The following is a 24,078-nucleotide window of genomic DNA, read 5'->3' on the forward strand; positions in this document are numbered from 1 at the left end:
CATGTCCACCACTCCACTCCTGTATTCTGCCCCTGAAAAAGAATTAGGACAGAAAATTGTTCAGACAAAAAGCATTTTAGTTGGAGTCCAGCTACTAGAATTCTTGTTCAGCCATTCTCCTGACTTCCATTCATGCTTTATTTGGGGATAATAGAATTCCTGTTTGATTGATTAACATTGATCACCATTTTGGACAAGGCAGTGTGCTTCAATTTCCTCATAAGTAACAGTAAAACTCCATGATTCTTAGAAGTGTAGATTCCTGTTTATGGACTAATGGTCTTTGTTTTGCATGCCATGCCTAGAATCATGCAGAAGTTTTAACACTTCAAGGGAAGGATTTCAATTAGATTGGTTCTTACTGCTAAGTAGTTACATAGCTGTTCAATCTGTGGAATGAGGTACATCTATCATGAGTATAATTTGCTAATTAGAAGTAAAACTCATTTCAAATACAGATTTTTTAAAACCAAGAAATTGCAGACATACAATCACACCTGCAAAAAAATTTGAATTTGAGAATTTTCTCTGCATGTGTTCAGCAGTAAATTTGGTTAAAAATAAAGCAAATTCTATAAATTCACTATAGCTTTCTTATATTAGAATGCTTTTATTTGAGTTTCTCTTTGCGTCAGTGTTATTTCTGGCTTTAGTGTAAAACTTTAAAAGGAATTTTAAAAGTCTGGAGCTTGCATTGTTTGCTTCCTCTGAGAGAAGTAAAAGCAAAATGAGCTTACTTTTTTTTTAGGGTTATACAAATTGTCTTTTTAGAGTTAAATAAGCCTTTAACATGCACAAACTTCTGAAAAGTATCTAAGTTTGGTATTTAAAAGAATTTCCATTTCTTAAGACTGTTTCCTTGTAAAATAATAAAAAGTGAACATAGGTGCATTTTTGAGCCTATATGATTTATTTTTTTCACCAAATCTCATGTAAAATGAGAAATCATTGTTGCTAATAGTTGCTGCCTTAGAACATGGGCTCCAGCAGAACACAATATTTTACTTTTTATTTGTGATATTGTTTTAATTTTAATAACTTTGATAGGGCACGGGAAGCAGGTATAAATCATAGTAAGGGAGATTATTGATCAGTTAAATTTAAAAGTTTTGGGGTCTGTCACATCAAAGAAGCTCAATTCATCTATTCTAAACTAGAACAAAGCATTATTCCAAATGGTCTCTTTATCCAGCATTGAGGGGATTAAATCTGATGTGTCAAATTTCTAAAACAACTTTGCAATATTTGTCTTAAATAAAATTCAGACACTTTCCCCCCTAATTTTTACTTCCATTCATGCTTTAGTTGGGATAATATAATTGTTGTATTTCTGATTCATTCTGACAGTAAACTATATATTTTTCCTTATATCTCTTGTCTGGTAAAAATTACCTTAATAACTATATTCTTACCAGCAGCTATAGTTTATCCATTGGGAAGGTATCTAAATACAAAAATGTTGTAGTTGATGTGATACCCTAAGTGTGGCAGAGTTGCTATCCAGCAGATGGTCACACCAGAGTCTAAGGGAGCAGAGAACAATATTAGCTTGAAGCTAATGGTTCTGCTTTTCAGCTTTGTTGATGGAATACTGTGTTCATTCCGCTTCCCCCTCACATGATCTTTATGGTCAATAGCCAGGGATGCTGAGTAATTGGTTTGGGTCCCAGGGAGAGGATCTGGTAAAAGGAGGCCATTGTTTCTTATTGCATTCCCTGACCGACTCTTAAACTATTTGTGCTTGCCCATCCTGGGCACCTCAGACCCTGAGGGATAATTTCTGACTCATTCTCACAATGAATCTTGCCCTTACCATATGAATTAAGTTTCCTGAACTCTGGAGATGCTATGCCAGGGGATGTATTGGGTAAATGGTGGTTATTGGGGTGAGAGTCAGGTAGGTTACAGGTGAGACTTACTTCTTTGTGTAAGATCAGATATAGGAAGCTGATTATCTTTCTGATTTTTTAATAATATTTCCAAGAGATACTTTATAAAATGACATTAAGTTGATTGGAGTTAGTGACCAGGATAGTAAAAAAGAAGAAAATGTGGTGCTATGGTCTGAATGTTTGTGTGCCCCAAATTCATATATTGGCATCCTAACCCCAAAGGTATTAGGAGGTGGGGCCCATGGAAGGTGATGAGTTCATGAGGCCAGAGCCCTCATAACTGGTATTAGAGCCCTAATAAATGGGACTCCAGAAAGCTAGCTCGTCCCTTCCACAATGTGAAGACTCAGCACAAAGGTGAGATCCATGAACCAGGAAGTGGGCCCTCACCAGACATTTGCCCATGCTATGATCTTGGACTTTCCAGTCTCAAGAATGATGAGAAATAAATGTTGGTTGCTTATAAGACATCCAGTGTATGATATTTTTGTTACAGCAGCTTGAATGGACTCAGACATACGGTCATTGCTATGATAAACTATTTGGGCTCGAATTCTTTCCTTATGTGTTTCTATTTTGCAAATAGTGCTGTCTTTGAAACTTTGAGAGCAACCTATGTGGAAATTAGTTATCAGAAAGAAGAGTGGAATAGGAATATGACCTTACAAAAGCAACGACAATAAGCCAAATTTTTTTCCGGCTTGGAATGACTGGTAGGCTTCTAGATGCTTGCCGTTTTTGCTCCAAAGCCGGGAAGAGAGGCTTAATTTCCTCCACTGCATTAAAGACCAGGAAGAAGCAAGGGGTTCTAATGTAGATGGATCCTAACACCTCCTCCTCAACATGGAATTTTTTGGATCTGTGCCCAGAATCCTGCAAACAGGACCACTACTCAGAATAATAATGGTTCAATTGTCTCTGCACATTTAGACTCCTGCGTCCCTTAGGCTCCCAGCATTGATGCATCCAGTACACCCATAGTTCAGGATTTGCAAACTCGATATGCCCCCACAGGCCCAGATCATCAATCTAAACAAGTCAGCTGTGTTGGGGGCAAGCTGTGGCCACGTGGGGAACACAAGCTCTTTCTCAACAGGGTCCCGGTGACAGCTTTTGTTGCCAAGTAAGAACAGAGTTTTCAAGAGAAACTAGAAGTTTAGATTTTCATGGAAAAGATGGACTTTTTAATGTGAAATCTAACAATTTTTAAACGTTGGCAACTGAATAAAACTTAGGGGAAAAAAAAAACGCATCTACCAGTCAGATGGCAGCAGTGAATTTGATACCTCGGCTCTAGGTGTAGTTTGGTTGCTTGTCATGTTAGCAATGACAGTAACCAATATTCTCTTCCTAGGCAGAGAAGTATAATCACACATAGATATATTCACTAAAGCAGACTTTGTGCTTAAGGACACACATGGGGGCAGTTTTTGTTTATGTTCTTAAAAGGGGAGAATTTGATCAAATCTGAGATTTTTCTTTTTAATATACAGAGTCAATACTAGTTTTTGATATTCCAGTATATACTTTAATGCACTGAAATACCAATGTTTTTGTTAAAGTAATTTTTTGGCATTAGAAATCTGCAACTTGAAACATTTACATACCAAGACATACCTAGAATGAAAGTTTCTAATCAAATAAGGTTTAGAAAGTATTTTTTCTGTACCTCCCTAACCTGCATAAGGAGGAAGAAATAGAACAACACAAAAATTTCTTTTGGAATAAGAGTGTATGCAATCATACTCTATGTCAAAGACTTTAAACGAGTGGAGTGTGTGACCATAAAATTATACAAGTAACTGTGAATCAGAATCTCTACCTACTATGATAAAAACCAGTAACTGTAAAGTGGGGCTGGAAATGCTTTTTCTTGAAACTCAATTATAACATGCTATCAATAAAAGGTCTACAGCAATAGTACAAACATTTGATATTAAATAGTGATTTAAAGTGCTGCCCTATATTACAACCAATATATGTACTGACAAATTATGACTAATTTATAAATGAATACAAGTGAGGTTTCCTTATTTTTTCTTGTGAGCTTATATACACTTATTACTCCTTAAATGAGCTCAAATACTTTCACCTAAATGACCTATTCGAGATCCATATTCTAGTTAGCTTTCCTCACCCTTGCATGACCTTTTTGCAAATAATATCTCCCTTGGCACATTTTCCCCATGATCTGCTACCTGAATAATTGAAATACATCTAACATGTATTTTTGTATGAACTTTCAAACTGCAGTAGTCCATTTTCTTTTTGTAATTCACACAAAATTAATTGTGCTATTTTTTTTCAACTCTCTTCCTCACTATTTTAGGTTATGAGAACAAAACATGATACCAAACAGTTCAATTTTCTTTGTAAAAATGTCATGAATACAATGAAATATACTACAAAACACATAGTAATTATCAGGGAGAGAATGCAGTTTCATTTGTGAGGGGGGGGGAAGTTAAATCTTGGAACAGACAGCTTCCAGATTTTCTGACTGCCACTCGGGTGTTCAGCCGAGCTGCTCTGTACTACAACCTTTGTATTTGAACTACAGAGCTCACAGCAGTTTTTGCCCAACCTCAGGGTTGTGTGTTAGCACTTGCTGAAAGGGGACCAAATGTTTGATATTTCTGAATAGATTCTAGGGGTTATGAATGTTCCATTATGCTTTTAGAGAGGGTACTAAATTTTATAATTTGTGCACCTGTAATATATTAGTTATTTTGCATAAACAGTATAGTTTACAGCTGAAATAGAAAACAGGTCAGAATAAACAGGTCTTGTTAAGTAGAATATATAAAGCAACTACCACCGTGCTGGTTTTTTTTTTAAGTGTGAAAATCTCAAAGGGTTGCCTTGAGATTTTCAGAGCAAAAAGTGATACTGAGCAAAGACTAGCAAACTGCAAGAAATGTAATCAGTGCATGAAAATTAAGCTTAATAGAAATGTTTCAGTAGAGGCCACCTAAATCAGGCTAAACTATCAATTATTAAATATTTTACATATGCAAATGAAATGCATCTGAGACTAGTTTAAAATCAGCATGACCAATAAGGAAACAGTCAACAGATGTATTAGTTAACCTTTAAAGTGATATTGTAGGAGTAAACTTTTTCATAATAGTTTTATTAAGCTGCCTTCTTTGATCCAAGATACTCAGTGAACTTAAGATAATCATTTATCCTTATCGGGCAGATAGCTTACAGAGAGGTTATGTCTTACGGCTTAGCCTTAAGCTTACAGAGAGGTTATGCCCAGTGGGAGTAAATCCATTTTAGTTGTGATACAACGAACATTGGGTCTATATAACAGATACTTAAACTACTACGTGGGGGGGTGCCTGGGTGGCTCATTTGGTTGTGTCCAACTCTTGATTTTGGCTCAGGCCCTGATCTCCGCGTTGTGAGATGGATCCCCAAGTTGGGCTCCGTACTCCGCAGGGAGTCTGCTGGAGATTCTCTCCCTCTGCCGCTGCCGGTGGTGTGTGCGTGCGTGCGTGCGTGTGTGTGCGTGCATGCTCTCTGAGATAACTTTTAAAAACAAACAAAACACCTGCATGTTGGTGGTGGTGGACTCAGGGGAAAGGTGGGTGCCTATACTATAAAATGCAGAAGTGATTGGTGGCTATTTTTACAAATAAGATCTTTTTATTTCCTGAAATGACAGTAAAATGCTCTACATGAAAGGAGCTACTTTTTGAATACAAAAATTACTAGCTGTGTGTATCCCCTCTATTCCTGAGCTGCTGTTGGGGGGTGGAATTCTGAGATATGGAATAAAAAATAATATTCTTCCTGGCTCTGGCAAATCCTCAACATGTGACCTAGGACACGGGGCAAGGCAGTGAGGATGGCAAGAGAAACACCCTGAGCATCGCAGGTTATGTTGTTGCTCTTAAAGGTCAAAGGTGGCATCTTCAGCTAAGTCAGGCCGGGAGGCAGCAACAAACCCCACTTGAGTAGGAGCATGGAGTTGAGGGAAAACAAAACTCCTCTCCCTAGTTGGCTTGAGGGTCTGCTCAGGAAGTATTAACCTGATATACAAAGTGTAGACATTTTATTTTGCCATACTTAAAACGAGGACTTGGACTTGCAAATCTCTGAGGTCTCTTTAAGTCTGGAAACTTGAAAGCCTTTTCCACTAAACTAGGCTTCAGTCATTTCCTGGCGTTGGGCCTTTCTACCTGGACCAAACACCGAACACCACTGTGCAACCTTTCTTCATCACTCATGGAGAGGCACTGATTTCCCTTGAATGTCTGGTTTTTCTGTACCCTCCGTATCATTCTTTCTTCATTCTTTTGCCTGTGGAATGCTCCTCTCTCATGGGCTTCTATATGTTTTAAATACTTGAGCCTTTGCACATTTCTTCCAGGTTTGTCGGGTTGTATTCCCAGGAGCAAATGTTTCATTTAAAATATATCTGGTTTAAATTATTTTTGTGAAAACTTGGAATGTATAAATTTTAAAAGTACAAATATAAAATGAATATTTTCAATTGTGAGGAAGGGATGCCTGACTGTATGGCAAAGTGTTAAGTGAATTAGAGTATTTTAAAAATTATATATTGTAGATGAGTTGGGATTTTATGAGGGTCTTTGCAAATGTGAAAAAGGTGGTATGTTTCTTTTCATTAAAAGGCTACACCTTTTATTTTTAAGTTTTAGTTTTAATTCCAGTCACTATACAGTGTTATGTTAGTTTCAGTTGTACAACATAGTGATTCAACAGTTCCATACATCACCTGGTGCTCATCACAGCAAGTGAACTCCTTAAGTCCTATTACCTATTTTACCCATTTCCCCCCATCCACCTCCTCTCTGGTAACCATCAGTTCTCTGTAATTTAAAGAGTCTCTTTCTTGGTTTGTCTCTCTCTCTCTCTCTGTTTTCCCTTTGCTTGTTTTGTTGCTTAAATTCCGTATATGATTAAAATCATAGTATTTGTCTAACTTATTTTGCTTAGCATTATAGTCTGTAGCTCCTTCCATGTTGTTGAAAATGGCAAGATTTCATTTTTATGGCTGAATAATCATTGTGTATATAGAACACTTCTTTATCCAACCATCTATTGATGGAACTTGGGCTGCTTCCACAGTTGGCTATTGTAGATAGTGCTACTATAAACGTAGGTGTGCATATATCCCTTTGAATTAGTGTTTTTGTTTTTGGGGGCTAAATACTTAGTAGTGCATTGGTGAATTATAGGGTAGTTCTACTTTTAACTTTCTTGAGGAACATCCATACTGCTTTCCAGAGTGGCTGCACCAACTTGCATTCCCACCAACTATGGAAGAGAGTTCCCCTTTCTCTGCATCCTCACCAACACTTCTTTCTTGTGTTGTTAGTTTTAGCCTTTCTGACAGGTATGAGGCAATATCTCATTGTAGCTTTGATTTGCATTTACCTGATGATGAGTGATGATGAATATCTTTTCATGTATCTGTTGGCTATCTGTATGTCTCTGGAAAAATTTCTATTCATGTCTTCTACCCATTTCTTAACGGATTATTTGTTTTCTGGGTGTTGAGTTGCATGAGTTCCTCATATATTTTGGATACTAACCTTTTATTGGATAGGTCATTTGCAGATATCTTCCTCCATTCCATAGGTTGCCTTTTAGTTTAGCTGTTTGTTTCCTTTGCCGTGCAGAAGCATTTTATTTTGATGAAGTCCCAATAGTTCCTTTTTGCTTTTCTTTCCCTTGCCTCAGGAGTCCTATCTAGAAAGAAGTTGCTGTGCCCGGTGTCAAAGAAGTTACTGCCTGTGTTCTCTTCTATGCTTTTTATGGTTTTAGGTCTCAAATTTAGGTCTTTAATCCATTTTGAATTTGTTTTTGTGTGTGGTTTAAGATAGTGGTCCAGTTTCATTCCTTTGCATGTGGCTGTCCAATTTTCCCAACACCATTTGTTAAAGAAACATTCTTTTGCCCATTGGATATTCTTTCCTGCTTTGTCAAAGATTAATTGACCATGTAATTGTGGGTTCATTTCTGAGTTTTCTATCCATTTCATTGGTCTTTGTGCCTATTTTTGTGCCAGTACCATACTGTTTTGAAGACTATAGCTCTGTAATAAATATAACTTGAATTCCAGATTTGTGATGCCTCCAGCTTTGCTTTTCTTCTTCAAAATTGGTTTGGCTATTCAGGGGGTTTGTGGTTCCATACAAATTTTAGGATTGTCCTAGTTCTGCGAAAAATGCTGTTGGTAATTTGATAGGGATTGCATTAAATGTGTAGATGGCTTTGGGTAGTATAGACATTTTAACAATATTTGTTCTTCCAATCCAAGCACATGGAATGCCATTCCATTTCTTCATGTAGTGTTCAATTTCTTCATTAGTATTTTATAGTTCTCAGAGTACAGGTCTTCTACCTCTTCGGTTAGGTTTATGCCTAAGTATCTTATTATTTTTGGAGCAGTTTTAAATGGGATTGTTTTATTTTTCTTTTTACTGCTTCATTATTGGTGTATAGAAATGAAACAGATTTCTGTACATTGATTTTTGTATCCTGCAACCTTACTGAATTCCTGTATCAGTTCTAGCAGTTTTATGGTGCAGTCTTCTGGATTTTCTATATATAGTATCATGTCATCTGCAAATAGTAAAAATTTTACTTCCTCACCATTTGGATGTCTTATATTTCTTTATGCTGTCTGATTGCTGTGTCTAGGACTTCTGGTACTATGTTGAGTAAAAGTGGTGAGAGAGGACATCCTTGTCTTGTTCCTTATGAGAGAAAAGATCTCAGTTTTTCCCCTGTAAGGAAGATGTTAGCTGTGGGTTTTTATATATGACCTTTAGTACATTAAGGTATGTTCCCTCTAGACAGACTTTGTTGAGGGTTTTTACCATGGGAATGGATGTTGTGCTTTGTCAAATGCTTTTTCTGCATCTGTTGAAATGACCATATGGTTCTTACTGTTCTCTTATTGACGTGATGTATCATGTTGATAAGTGAGTATCAAATGACCCTTGTAACCCAGGAATAAATCCCATTTGATTGTGTGAATGACTTTTGAAACATATTGTTGGATTTCATTTGCTAGTATTTTGTTGAGAATTTTTACATCTATATCAGGGATATTGGCCGATAGTTCACATGGGCTCCCTGCCCCCCTCTTATGGTGTCTATCAGCTTGTGGTATCAAGGTAATGCTGGCCTCATAGAATGAATTTGGCAGTTTTCCTTCCTTTTGATATTTTTTGGAATAGTTTGAAAAGAATAGGTATTATCTCTTCTTTAGATGTCTGGTAGAATTCCCCAGGTGAAGTCATCTGGTCCTGGACTTTTGTTGTTGGGAGTTTTTTGATTACTGACTCAATTTCTTTGCTGGTTATGGGTCTATTCAAATTTTCTATTCCTGTTTCAGTTTTTAGCAGGTTATATGTTACTAGGAATTCATCTATTTCTTCTACATTGTCCAATTGTTGGCATGTAGTTTTTCGTAGTCTCATAATTGTTTGTATTTCTGTGGTGTTTGTTGTTATTTCTCAGCTTTCATTTTTGGTTTTATTCGAGTCCTTTCTCTTTTTTTCTTGATAGGTTTGGTTAGAGGTTCCAATTTTATCAATTTTATTGACTTTTTCCCCCCCAAAAGCACCAGCTCCTGGTTTCACTGAACTGTTCTATTATTTTCTTAGCTTCTATATAACTTATTTCTGCTCTAGTCTTATTTCCTTTCTTCTGCTGGTTTTAGATTTTGTTTGTTCTTTTTCTAACTCCTTTAGGTGTAAGGTGAGGTATTTGAGATTTTTCTTGCTTCTTGAGGTAAGCCTGTATTGCTATAAACTTCCTGCTTAGAACTGCTTTTATTGCATCCCAAGGGTTTTGGAACTTCATATTTTCAGTTTCATTTGTCTCCATGTATTTTTTTTTTAATTTTGTCTTTGATTTCTAGCTTGACCCATTCATCGTTTAGTAACAGAATTTAACCTCCCTGTATTTGTGGTCTTTCCAGATTTTTTCTTGTGGTTGACTTCTAGTTTCATAGCGTGGTGGTCAGAAAATATGCATAGGATGACTTTGCTCTTCTTGAATTTGTGGGGCTTGTTTTGTGGGCTAATATGTGATCTATCCTGGAGAGTGTTTTGTGTGCACTTGAAGAATGTATATTCTGTTGTAAGAAGGAATGTTCTGAATATCTGTTAAATCTACCTATTCTAGTGTGTCATTCAAAGCCATTGTTTCCTTGTTGACTCTTCTGTTTAGATAATCTGTCCATTGATGTAAGGGGAGTGTTAAAGTCTCCTGTTACTTTAATATCGATTAGATCATTTATGTTAGTATTAACTGTTTTATATATTTGGGTGCTCCCATGTTGGGGGCATAAATATTACAATTGTGGTATCTTGTTATTGGATTGCTCCCTTTATTATGCTACAGTGTCCTTTTTCTTCCTCTTTTTACAGTCTTTGTTTTTAAGTCTATTTTGTCTGATATAAGTATCACTACCCTGGCTTTCTTTTGACATCCATTTGCATGATAGTTGTTTCTCCATCCCCTCACTTAAATCTGCAGGTGTCTTTAGGTCTAAAATGAGTCTCTTGGAGGCAATATAAGTAGATGGGTGTTGCTTTTTTATCCATTCTTTATTGAAAGTAATTATATTTATTGTCATTTTATGGTTGTTTCTGAAGATTTTCTCTGACCCTTGTCTTTCTCTTTCATGGTTTGCTGATTTTCTTTAGTGATGTATTTGGATTTCCTTCTCTTTATTCTTTGCATATTAGTTGTTTTTGATATATGGTTACCATTAGGTTTATATATAACCTTTTCATATAGCAGTCTATATTAAGTTGGTGGTTATTTAAGGTTGAACCCATTTCTTTGCTCCTCTACCCCCCATGTTTTAAGTATATGTTGTCATTTTTTATATTCTTTTATTTTGTGAGCAACTTGACTGATTTTTTTTTTTCAGATATCATTTTTACTGCTTTTGTGTTTCACACCTTCATATTGTCAATTTTGGTCTTTCCTTTCCACTCAGAGTCCCCTTTAATATTTCCTGCGGGGCTGGCTTAGTGGTCTTGAACTCCTTTAGTTTTTGTTTGAGAAACTCTATCTCTCCTCCATTCTGAATGATGGTCTTGCTGGATAGAGTATTCTTGGCTGCAACTTTACTAGCTTTATGGGGCTTCCCTTGTAAATGTCTTCTTTTGCTGCTTGTAAATTTTTTTCTTTATCACTATATTTTGCCAATTTAATTACAATGTCTTGGTGTGGATCTGCTTTTGTTGATTTTGTTGGGGGTCCTCTGTGCCTCATGGATCTATATATCTGTTTTCTTCCCCAGATTAAGGAAGTTTTCAGCTATTATTTCTTCAGATACATTTTCTCCTTTTTCTCTCTCTCCTGCTGGGATTCCTTTAATATGAACATTATTAGGTTTGATGGAGACACTGAGTTCCCTAAGTCTATTCTAACTCTGCATCATTCTTTTCTCTCTCCCTTGTTCACCTTGATTACTTTCCATTATTCTGTCTTTTAGGTCATTTGTCCATTCCTCTACTTCCAGGCTATTGTTCATCGCATCAGGTGTGTTTCTAATCTTGTGTACTGCACTCCTCATCTCCGATTGGTTCTTTTCTTTATCTCTGTGTTGAGGGCCTCACTGATGTCTTCTACTCTTTTCTGCAGTCCAGTGAGTATCCTTATGATCATTGCTTTAAATAGTCCATCAGGCATGTTACTTGTGTCTCTTTTGCTTAGAGCTCTTGCTGTGGTTTTATCCAGTCATTTGGGACAGATTTCTCTGGCTTCTCATTTTGTCTAAGTCTCTGTGCCTGTTTCTCTGTGTTAGGGAAGTCAGCTACATGTCCTGTTCTCGGGAGTTATGTCCCTACGAAGAAGAGGTCCTGTGGTTCCCTGCTGTGCAGTGTCCCCTGTCCTCCAGGACCTGGTGCTTCCCGGAGTGTCTCCAGTGTGTGCTGCGTGGGCTCTGTTGTTTTGTCCTGGTCACTTCATTCTTTAGGCCAGTCATCTGCAGGAACCTCTCTTTGCCTGTTGTGGGCAACGTTTGGTGGTACATTTTAACTAGGTGTGCTCTGGTCTGGTATGAAGTGAGACTCATCACCATCACTTCCCAAACTGAGGCTCTGTGAAACTCCTGCATCAGGGGAGGAGGTGTAGTCAGGGGTTTGGACATTTGGGAGAGGGGGTCTGTTGTGCTAGGTCTGAGGAAAACATGATTGGGAAGGGTACTTCCAGCAGAGTGCAGTGGTGTGGGGCTTGGTATAAGCAAGTTAGGTAGCTAGTTTAGGTGCTGTGCTGGTTCCTGCAGGTGGCTCTGTGTTTATGCTGAGGGGCAGGGGAGGGAAATGGCATCTCTCAGTTCCTTTGCTCACAGAGGGGTCTTTCCATGAATGCTGTCTCTCTGGGGTGTGCTCTGAGGTGAGCAAATAACCTCCCCACAGTGGCTCATGGAGCTCTTTAAATCAGTGTTTCCATGCTGTGTGTCTGTAGGCTGTTTACCCTGCCTTCTCTCCAAGAGCACCCGGATGCCTCTAGGATCTCCCCCAACCATGCCCACTGACCTTTAGAACTCTAGGCTCTAAGACTTGCTGGTTGCCAGAACTCACAAATTTGGGACCCTTTTTATTTCCGAGCCAGTTGCTGAGAGGAATCATTTTCCCTGTGAGCTCCCTTGTGTGCTAGTCTGTCTCTGCCTTCTCCCACCACAGCAGCCATGCTCTCTCTCCCAAACTGTGTCTCTGTGCTTCCTACCTTCTTTGATGTGGCTTAATCTCTACCTATAGTTGTGGGGTTTGTTCTTCCAGTCCTCATGTTGATTTCTGGGGAATTTGGGATGATTTGATAGTTATCAAGTTGTATTCGTGGGACCAAGTGAACCTAGGGTCCTCCTATTCTGCTGCCATGTTCCCCTCCCCTATGGTGGTTGTTTTTTTTTAACTTTTAATTCTTTTTACATTTCCACTGAAACATCTTTATTTTTAGTTGTTTTTATGAAAGTTATACTTGAGACATCGTTTAAAGAGTTACTGTTAACAACGGCTTTATTTATGAAAAATAGCAGTTCCCGGACTTCTCCTTTCCTGATTCTTCCCCTTCCAAAGGCAACACTTGTACCTCTTTTGGGTAATTATTTTAGAAGTTGCTTCCACATCTCTGAATAACATGTTTGTATTATTGTTATTCTCTATTTTTTGGTTTCCCACTACAGAAGATGTGGATTTGTCACCTTTTTCCCTTCCTCCTCCTACCAGACACTCACAACCTTGTCCATTTTTTCTAATACAGGTTTTTGAGGGCAGAACAATAATCAGTTTCTGGCTATACAGATACCATCCATACATGAGGTAGGAAATGAACTACATTGTTTTTAAAAACAATTTTTTTCTTTAAATTGAAGTGTATTTAACAAAGACTTTTATATTAGTTTTAGGTGTAGTATATGATTCAGTGATTCTATACATTACTCAGTGTTCATCAAGATAAGTGCACTCTTGATCCCCTTCATTTATTTCACCCTTCCCCCCCCTTCCCCTCTGGCAACCACCATTTTGTTCTCGGTGTTTAAGAGTCCTTTTGTTTGTCTCTTTTTTTCTTTGTCCATCTGTTTTGTTTTTTAAATTCCACATACGAGTGAAATCATATGGTATTTGTCTTTGATTGACTTAATTCACTTAGCATTATACCTTCTAGGTTCACCCATATTGTTGTAAATGGTAAAATCTCATTCTTTTTTATGGTTGAATAATATTCCTGTGTGTGTGTGTGTATGTGTGTGTGTGTGTGTGTACGTACCCACAGATATATATACACGTGCACATACATCTTTTTTAATCCATTCTTCTATGGGTGGATGCTTGGGTTACTTACATATCTTGGCTATTACAAATAATGCTGCAATAAACACAGGGGTGCGTCTGTCTTTTTGAACGAGTGTTTTTGTTTGCTTTGGTAAATAGTAGCAAAATTACTGGGTCATATGGTAATTCTATTTTTAATATTTCAAGGAACCTCTACATTGTTTTCCACAGTAGCTGTTCCAATTTGCATTCCCACCAACAGTGCACAAGGGTTCCTTTTTCTCCATATCTTTGAAAAGAGGTTTTAAAAATAATACTTTTAATGGAGAATAGGAGGTTCAGAGTTTAAGAAGATATGTTTATCTGTAATTAGAAACAATGTTAAACTTTTCCCAGGTATCCCATGAAGAGAGTCTTTTGATAACATATATTCACTGAAGTCTGTTCTGTGGGAAAGGATGTGCAGGGATCTAGGGTATGGATGGTGAGGGAGTGGGAGATGGCAAAGATGAGTGAGACACTGGCCTTGGCCCCAGAGAGTTTGCAATCTAGCTGGATGAATGTGTAATGAAATGAGTGCATGGATGAAAGGGCTGAGAGGAGAAAGACTGGGTAGAGATGTTTTGATCACTAAAAGAGCTAATGTTAAGTTTCTGTACTGGGAACATAGATTTAACAGTGAATTGTGGACACTTTCTTCTTTTTTACTTCACAACCATTTTATTGAGCAAATAAGACTTGAGTAGCCATTTTAGGATACAAGTTATAAGCCATAACTTTAAAAGAATGACTTTAAAAGTTAGACTTTTGAATAAAGAAGTTATTAATTTTGTACATTTAAGGGGTATCAAGTGGACATGCAGGAAATAAACTTGTTTTGAGTTGTTGCTTTAATGGTTATTTTATTTTAGAAACTTCAGCAATGAAAAGTAGACTTCTTAGATTGCTGATGACAAAGTGTTAAAGAGATCACTTGAGATTTCCTCTTCTCCATGGGCAATTTGGTGTCCTACAGAAATCTGGGGTAGAGGGCAGCTGGGAGGGGCTTTCGGATGCAGCCACTGGAAGCAGGGAATTCTGAAGGGAGCTAGAGTGTGGTGCAGAAGGCCTGAAGTTTGGACCCATCTCTCTTATTTATTTACCTTTTGATCTGAACTTCCCTGATCTTTGGTTTCTTGGTTCATGACAAAAGAATATTAATCCCCACTCTGCCTATATCACAACATTGCTATCACATTAAAATGGGATGCTGTATGTGAAAGTTGTCTGAAAACTTGTGAAACCCTATGCAGATGCAAAAACTTGAGATGAAGGAATAATAAATTTGTGTCTGTTTCTCCAGGCATTTTGGTCTCTCCATTTAGAAAAGTTAATTCATAGGTAAAGGGATATTATCTTTTTAGAATAGTAAACCAATATATTTTTTGAACTTGGTAATCTCTGGTTTCTAATTGTGTTCTGCTTGCTCATCTAACAAGAGCTGAGCCTGGTGAATCTGGGCCTCAAGGTTATTAAAAACCAGGGGTAGCTAGACCTGGGGATATGGCGCAAGGGAGTCCTTACCATGTGGAAGGGGAAAAATGCCATCCCTTCCCTCCTTAGAGGAATGTGGGAAGAGGAGAGGAAGGTCAGGTAGGATGAGAAAACCTTTGATGAAATCCTCATGGAAGCTAAATCTTGAGTGAGGGCAGAGAGCTGTAGAACCTTTTAGAAAGACATGGGGAAACTGGAGAATACCAGAACTAATGGATCAGTTTCTCAAGCACTGTTCTCAGTGCCATGTGCAATGTGGCTTTGACAAATAGGGCAGCTCTCAGAGAGGAGCTGTAATGAGGGTGTTTAAGCTTCTCAGCCTGTGTGTGGTCTGTAGGGGATTGAAATGCATTTGTGTGATGCCCTAGTGAGCTTAGGTAAGGGCAGGATCAGCAGTTCGCAGCAATGGATGCCTTTACATGCTGAAAGGCCAAGGAGAACTGGTACATCACCAAGGATTCTGGGATGACAAGGCCTCCAGCATAGACACAAGAGGGGAGGAAACATTTCAGTGGTTAGTAGACTTGGCTCTTCCTCGGCCACTGCTATGAGATCACATGACAGCTTGCTCTTGACGTGGGGGTAGCGGAAGATGGAAGAAAACTTATAAATGTTGATTCATCCCAAGTTATCACCTGAAGGAGGTAACTCAGGTTGGAAAAGATGGAGACACAATGAATGGGCAAGTTTTGTATCTTTACTACCACTTCCTCATCTTACCTCCATCCCACAGGGTGGAGGCTTAGGAAGAAGATAAAGCTGCAACAGAAAAAAGAAATTTAAGAAGCAGTGTGAGAAAATGTTACTCTTCTACATACATATATATATATATAGTTTTTGACTATAGTCCCGATACTGTACTTTTCATCTCTGTGACTTACTCTATAACTGGGCATTTGTACCTCTTCATCCCCTTTATTTCACCCCCACCTCCCCTCTGGCAACCACCAGTTCTCTGTGTTTGAGTCTGTTTGTGCATTTGTTTCATTTTTTTAGATTTCCCATATAAATAAAATCCTATGGAATTTTATTTCTCTGACTTACTTCACTTAATATCCTTTAGATTCATCCATGTTGTTGCAAATGGCAAGATCTCATTCTTTTTTTTATGGTTGAGTAATATTCTCTCTCTCTCTCTCTCTCTACATATATATACACAAATGTGTATGTGTATCTATACCCATCTACATATATGTGTATAAAATCACATCTCATTTTCTTTATCCATTCATCTGTTGATTGACACGTGGGTTGCTTCCATACCGTGGCTATTGTAAGTGCTGCGAAAAATGTGGTGGTGCAGGTATCTTTTTGAATTAGTGTTTGCTTTCTTTGGGCAAATACCCAGTAGTGGAATTAATGGATCCTATGATATTTCTATAATTTTTTTGAGGAACTTTCATCCTGTTTTCCCACAGTGGTTGCACCAATTTTTCTTCCCACCAACAGGGTAGGAGTATTTCCTTTTCTCCACAACCTCACCAACATTTGTTATTTCTTGTGATACTAGCCATTCTGACTGGTGTGAGGTGATACCTCATCATGGTTTTGATTTGCATTTCCCTGATGATGAGTGGTCTTGAGCATCTTTTCATGTGTCTGTTGGCCATCTGTGTGTCATCTTCAGAAAAATGTTCAGGTCCTCTGCCCGTATTTTAATTGGATTGTTTGTTTCTTCTACCTACATATGTTTCTTTCATGTACCATTTATTGAAGTGTTATCTTGTTGGATGTAACTCTTTTTTCCTCATAGTTGCTCACACTTTATTTTGTTGTTCATAGTTATTTAACTTTATTTTAAAAAGACAATTTTTTTAAAAAAGATTTTGTCAGAGAGAGAGAATGAGGGCACACAAGCAGGGGGAGTGGCAGGCAGAGGGAGAAGCGGGCTCCCTGCTGGGCAAGGAGCCCGATGCAGGACTCGGTCCCAGGACCCTGAGGTCAGGACCTGAGCCGAAGGCAGATGCTTAACTGATTGAGCCACCCAGGCATCTCTAAAAAGACAACTTTTAAGAGCAGTTTGTTGTTGTTGTTGTTTAGGTTTGTAATAAAATTGAAAGCAAGTTGCAGAGATTCTTTATATACTCCCGCCTCCATACATGCACAGCTTCCTCCACTATTGACATCACTCACCAGAATGGTACTTTTTGTTTTTTTTTTTTAACCAAGAATGAACCTTTGTTGATGCATTATAATCACCCGAAGTCCCTAGTTTACCTTAGGTTTTCAGTGTCTGTGTTACACATTTTGCAGGTTTGGACGAATGTATTATAACCTATGTCCATCTGACGTGTCCTACAGAGTATCTTCACTGCCCTTAACATCCTCTCTGCCCTTATTCCTCCTTTCCCTCCAGCCATGGTAACTGATGATCTCCTTATTGTCACCACAGTTTGGCCTTTTTTAGAATGCCATTTAGTTGGAACCATGTGGAATCCATAGCATACCTATTACTTGCAAATAAAAGTGTATCTAGTCTTTATTATGTGGTAGGTACTGCTCTAAGTGCTTTATAAATGCTAAATCATGTACCTCTCACAGTAATCCAATAAGCACTTCTATTGTGCCTTTGGGGCGTAAGAAGACCAAGGTCCAGAGAAGTTAGTTTGATAAAAATGTAGTAGAGCCAGCATTCCAACTCCAAAAATCGGGCCTCTGGATGCTTGTTTGAAGCCCTATACCACATGCCTTTCAGCCTTCATGTTGACTCAGTCTCTTTGAGCTTCTTAATATCTTTAAATTTAAAGCTCAAAGAGAGATTAATATTAGTATTGGACAATTGTAATTTGTACCCACTTAGAATTACTGAATCCTTATGTGGTCTCCAACTCACAGGTAAGGAGTATTTGAGGAGCTCAGGTAATATATATTATTTTCCCCAAAGGGCCAGATGTCAATTAGTGGTTGTCATAAAATTCACCTATTAAAAGCCATTTATTACATTCTAATAAAAAAAGCACACGAAGTATGTATGTGACTTTTAAGCAGTTGTAAGTTTTTATTTGGTGATTTTTACCAAGGTTTTGTTGTGATTTTCATTGTTTACCTAGAAGCTCTCGGGAGACCCATGAAATGTATTTTTTATATTTCAGAAAATTAATTTGGAATGGCAACAGAAGGCTATTTCTGGGGAGGAAGAAACTTTCTTATGAAGAAAGACACATGCTGAAAAAAAAAAAAACACAAACGTGGAAAGTTCCCATATTACTGTAACTCTGACCATTTACCAACAAGAATCTCAGAGAATTTGTATACAAAATTGTTTTTATCATGTTGTATGCAAAACAAGATCCAACTACAAAGGACTTAAAGGTGTTTTTAAGAAGCAAAACTGCAAATTTGGTGCCTGTTTTCTTAGCCAGAGAAAAGCACTATTTGACTTACAAATGTGAAAAAATAGGGGCTATTTGACAGTCACGTAACTCTCCAGACTGGCTTTTGCCAGAATTCTCTGAATTGTCTGTGTAGGGAGAAGTCTCACTCTGTAAGCCCTATCTCGTTCTGCTGAGGAACTGTGGTTTACTGTTTCCTCATCAGGCTGTGTGGATGAATGCACCAGACAGACCACTGAGGTGTCAAAGAAGAAACATTTGAAGAAACATTTCTTTCTCTAGAATGCTGATACCCTATACCCAGCCTCTGTTGTAATAATACAGCTGTTAAAAAAAAAAAGTAGACTATCTGAAATCACTTGTGGCCAAATTACATGTGGGCTTGTAATTTTTTTTTTAAAGTATGATAAAGATAATAAAATTGTACGGACATCAAATACTTATTAAATTTAAATAAAATTGCTATGAAATCTGATATTATAAAACGGTTAAACAGTGATTTCTTTAACTGTTTTCTTAGCTTTGTTAATGAAAAGGCTTTTACTTGGTTGCTGATCCCTAATGATGATACTGTGGACTAACAGTAGGGGGATAGGCTTAATGTCATTTTTCCCTTTAAGAAGTGTTCCTAAGAAGTTAAGTAGCTCTTTAACAAAGGTTAAATAATCCACTTTACACTGGAGTTAAAGTGACAAAATATGGTATACTTGGTCTTTTCAGATGCATGATTAAAACAGAAAGACCCAGTGGTCCTAATATCAGGACTATTGGTTAAAAACCTTGCTTTTGCAAAAGAGAGCGCTGCCCTGATCAATGAATAATGGGCAGACTGTCCTTGGTTTAAGCAGATCTAAGATGACATAGTGGACAGAGAGTTGCACTTCACTGAGAGCAAGCACCGTAGGATGATACATTCACTGACCGTTGTGTCCCTTCTGAGTAAGAACATAACAGAGGCTCTATCAACTCATTAACGAAATCATCGTCCGAAAGACCATGGCATCCTCCTCCCAACAGGGCCTTACAGACCAGCGCTTACATGCACACCACTTGGAAGGATATGCTATTAAATGGAATCTGCTCTTTGAAGCCAATTCCGCCCCCCCCCCTCATTTTCGAAAGCATTGAAAGGTTATAATGCTTGATTCAAATGAGAATTTAGAATAGGGTTTTCATACATAAATCACTATGTAGGATCTGCAGGAGCTCTGATGAGAAGACACTGGTCTTGTCTTCAATATGATTAGGTTAGGAGGGAAAATAAGTAACTGATAATACTAGGCATACCTTTCATTCCGTTCTTCCCTCCCTCCCTCCCTCCTCTTCTTCCTTCCTTTGTTCCTTCATAGCTGTTTCCGGAGCCCTGTGATGTGCTTGGGAGCGTCCCAGTGGCTGGGGATACAGCAGTTTAACAAGCCCACGTGCCTTGTTTGGAGTTCATGCCTTGGGGAGGCCAAGAGGATGGACCTTGATAAAGATAAAGAGCTGGGATGAGTCAAGAGGCAGAGAGCACAAAGCTGGCTGGGAGGAGCATGGGCTACTTGATACTTGGAGGAGCCTTTGAGTTAAACCAAGGGGATGGGGGAGCCATCTTGTCAAGTGATGGGGGAACAAAGTGCAATATTCCCAGAAAGATAGGTTGGGAACATGTTGAATTCCAGACTGAAGAGTTAAGTAGGAAGTGGAGAATTTTGAACAGAGTCTTAAAGTAAAAACACTTTAGGAAGGTGATGATGGCAGTAGTTAGAGATAGGTTGAAGTGAGGAAATTGAGGACAGGGTGGCCACATAAAAGACGAGTGAAATACTGGAGATGGTTGGTCATCAGGCCTGACCTTGTGGAGGCAGAGTAAACCTACTTAAATATCAAAAGCTATTGTTCATGGCATGTTGTTAGGTCTTGAAATTTTAAAAAATTGCTTCTTGATTAAAGATTATACATTAAGGTTTCTACCATTTAAAGACCTAATTAACCCTTATTATAAATTGCTCACTGTTTTGTACTTTGTTCTTATCTTCTTTGCAATGGAAACTGTGGCTGTTAGCTCATTCCTGTGGCGTGAGGGAAAGTAAGCGTTTATAAGTGTATATAGAGCTTTTCGTGTGGAAGGTGAGAGGATAGCAAGACTGACGGGGTGGACAAGCAGGAAGGGTGCAAGAACACCAGCCATCCCAGTGCTCTGGAGGTATGGCCAATTTCCTAGACAGACAGACAACGGGTGCAAGAGCAATTACCTGTCTCCTACAGGGGCGGTACTGGTTGTGATTTTTTCTTGTCTGTCTGTCTCTCTTGTCTTTCATTCTGTTGTTCTTTCTTCCCTCCTGCCTGCCTTCTCTCCAACCCCCCCCCGTCCCTCCTCCTTTCCTTGCCTCCTCCCTCTTCCCCTACCTTCCTTTCTCCCTTCCTCACTTCTTTACTACACAGCCATATCATCACCATCTTAGACATGAACGGAAAGGCTCTGGTGAATTTAATGAAGCTCAGGTAGAGGCAACAAAAGCGACTGGACTCACTGCTGGTCTCTCTGCTTTCTTTTTGTTTGCTTTTCTTAAGAGTATGGATTCATAGAGCTCTCCATTATGTGTTTCAAAAGATAAACTATGAGCTCTTTTATTTACTCTTATAGTGGACCTCAGACATCTTTTGGTCAAGGACCCACTTCAGGAGAAAGATTTAGACCATGAGCACCCAATAAATGCATGTGTTTTTATTTGTTACATTATTATTACATGATATTACTTTAATATTTTAATATACCTAATATTTTAATACTATAACAAAATTTAAAATAAAGACCCAATAATTTAAAATAATGTATAAAGTAGTGTACTACTTACATGAGGTAACATCACATGGCAAACTATACCGTTAAAGTGAGGTTTATTATCAGTAATGGTGGATATAAATCTGTATTTTAAATACTGTTTTTGAAGATGGCAAAAAGTTGACCCTACACCATCTCAGAAGTTGCTTTTACCCCAAAATGTGGCTGGCAAGCTCATCACAAGGAGAAGAGAAATGGCAACACTGTCTTTCTCCTGCTGTTGGTTTCTACTTACTTTGTGTTAATTCCATCCATAGTTTAGTTTCTTTGCAATAATCTTTTTTTTTTTTTAAGAGTGATGGGGTGGGAGGGGCAGAGGAAGAGAGAGAATCTTAAGCAGGCTCCACACCCAGCACCAGCCTTGATCTCACAACCCAGACATCATGACCTGAGCTGAAATCAAGAGTTGGTTGCTTAATTGACTGAGCCACCCAGGTGCCCCTCCTTGCAATAACCTTTCAAGCCATTCTTTTTGTGAGAATTAGTTTAGTTAAAATTTGATAATATGTAAATCCACTTCCTTGAGCACCATGCCCTGTAGTGCAGGTACACATTTCCTAGATGACTTAGTCTCCCAGGATTCTATTCCATTTTATAATCTAATCAGATTAGTTTTCTACGTCTAACTTTTAGAACACACACACACACACCCCTTTCCTTTGTTGGTATTCCAAATACCAGTCTACAATAGGTAGTATTCAACTTCTACTTTCTGAAGCTGCCTTTTTGATGTTGATCAATTTCCTGAATGTCTCTGTAGTAGAAAGACCACGAGTACCTCTTTTTAATATATTTTTAACCTAGGTTAAAATTGATATGCTATGAGTTAGCATGTTTCTATTTCTTTCCAAGTGAAAGAATTTTTGTATCTATGAAAATAAATTAGGGAAAGTATAGAGATTCTAGTCTCAGAGGCTCATAAAAATAAATCAACTAAACAAATATCTACAACTATCTTTGATTCATCATTGTTTATGTAACAAATGTGGGTGTAATGGAAACATTTATAGATTCAGATTTTACATGTTGTTCAACCTTGTAATAAGAAGAGGAAAAAAAATTTTGGAACGGAAATACCACATTGACCTAGGTTTTCAGAAGGACATGAACCTGATCTCTAAATAGGAGTTCAGAAATGTAATGTCTGAGATAAACTTACGTATTAATTCATATCCAGAATGAAGTTCATTTGCTTGAACATATTGTCAAGGGCTTGGAAAAGAAAACAAATCTAAGTGGGTAGATGGAATGAACATTTAGTCTCTGGAATATACATTGTAACTTTTGGTGAAAAGCAGTAACTTAAATTTTAGAGTTCTTAACTCTTATTTCTTGTGTAACTGAAAAAAATTTTATTCATCAGTGATTTATTTTCCCACTTTCAAAGTAAAAATGGTAATTCTTACATTTACAGGAGAAAATCCCATAGTCTCATATTTGACTGTTGTTTTGGAACTTAGGAAGAATATCTGTTTATATATCAGCAGCTATCCTCAGACAAAAATAAGTAAAGTTGCAAAATTAAGTAACAGTTTTATCAAATACTTGATTTCATACGCAATATAGATTTAAGATTTTTGAATAAAGAAAAATGTTATGTAAAATTGAAGAACCACAAATAAATACCCTACATTCAGGATTGAGCTTCAGTATTAAAAGAGAATAGTTTTTAGTTTTTAGACTAAAGCATCACAACCTCTTGATTACTCTGCTTTAGTTCTAAAGGTATTTTATGCTATGTTCCTATCCATTAGGCAAAGATCATTGAATGGTCTGTTGCAAAGAACAGCTTTTCCTTAAATTAACATGACAACTACTACAGGGCAATGTTGTTAATCTTTTCCTAAAAGCTAATGTTGCTGCTCAGTTGTTTACTAATAGAGAAAACATTTCTTGTCATTTTAACTTAGAGATGGATGAATCATCAGCGTTTGCGGAGATAGAAGATGCTATAGGAAAAGGAATGATCATTTGCTTAAAGTACACACACGCACACTGCCGTAAGTAGTGTACCTGAAGATAAGATTAGAAGAAATCACATATATAAAAACTTTGTAAAATATAAAGTAGCAATATACAGGTGGTTTTATGAAGCTACCTAGCTGTCTTTGCATTTATTTCTTATTTGATCTACTTGCCTCTCTGTTGCTTTCGTAAGTCAACCAGAATAGAATACTTCTTGGTAGTTTTGCAATTTTGTGTTTAGTGTCTTTCTAATCACATTTCAGGCTCCTATATCCATTGCCTCTGGAGATTTGTTTATTTAAAATTTTGGTACAGGCCTATCTTCAGTTTCCTGAAGGTTTCTTTGATCTCAGTTTTAGTTATTCTGTTTGGGCTGATAATTTGGTATTGCAGACTACTAGGAAGTAAGATAATATGTGCCTTTAGGCTCATGACTTTGTTTATTTCTGTATTCCCTCTCAGTGCTTTGTGGCAATAGATGGTGAACAAACATTTATTGAGTGGGTGAGTGAATGAAATAAAAAAAAATAGGCAATTTTAGAGGGTTGAGTTATGAAATGTCACCAAATAGCTAAACTTTGGTTTTCCTTTGGCAGCAACACCTGAGTTCTTGATGGTAGGTGATGACAGCGCTAAAGATACAGTATCTTCATCATATCAGCTGAATTTTGTGCCAAGTTTTGCTTTGGTTTTAGTACTTCAGCTATTTTTTACTCAACACACAAAAATACAGAAATTTGAAAGGCTAGTTA

This window comes from Zalophus californianus, chromosome 3, assembly GCF_009762305.2.
Source record: "Zalophus californianus isolate mZalCal1 chromosome 3, mZalCal1.pri.v2, whole genome shotgun sequence".
Classification (NCBI taxonomy): domain Eukaryota; kingdom Metazoa; phylum Chordata; class Mammalia; order Carnivora; family Otariidae; genus Zalophus; species Zalophus californianus.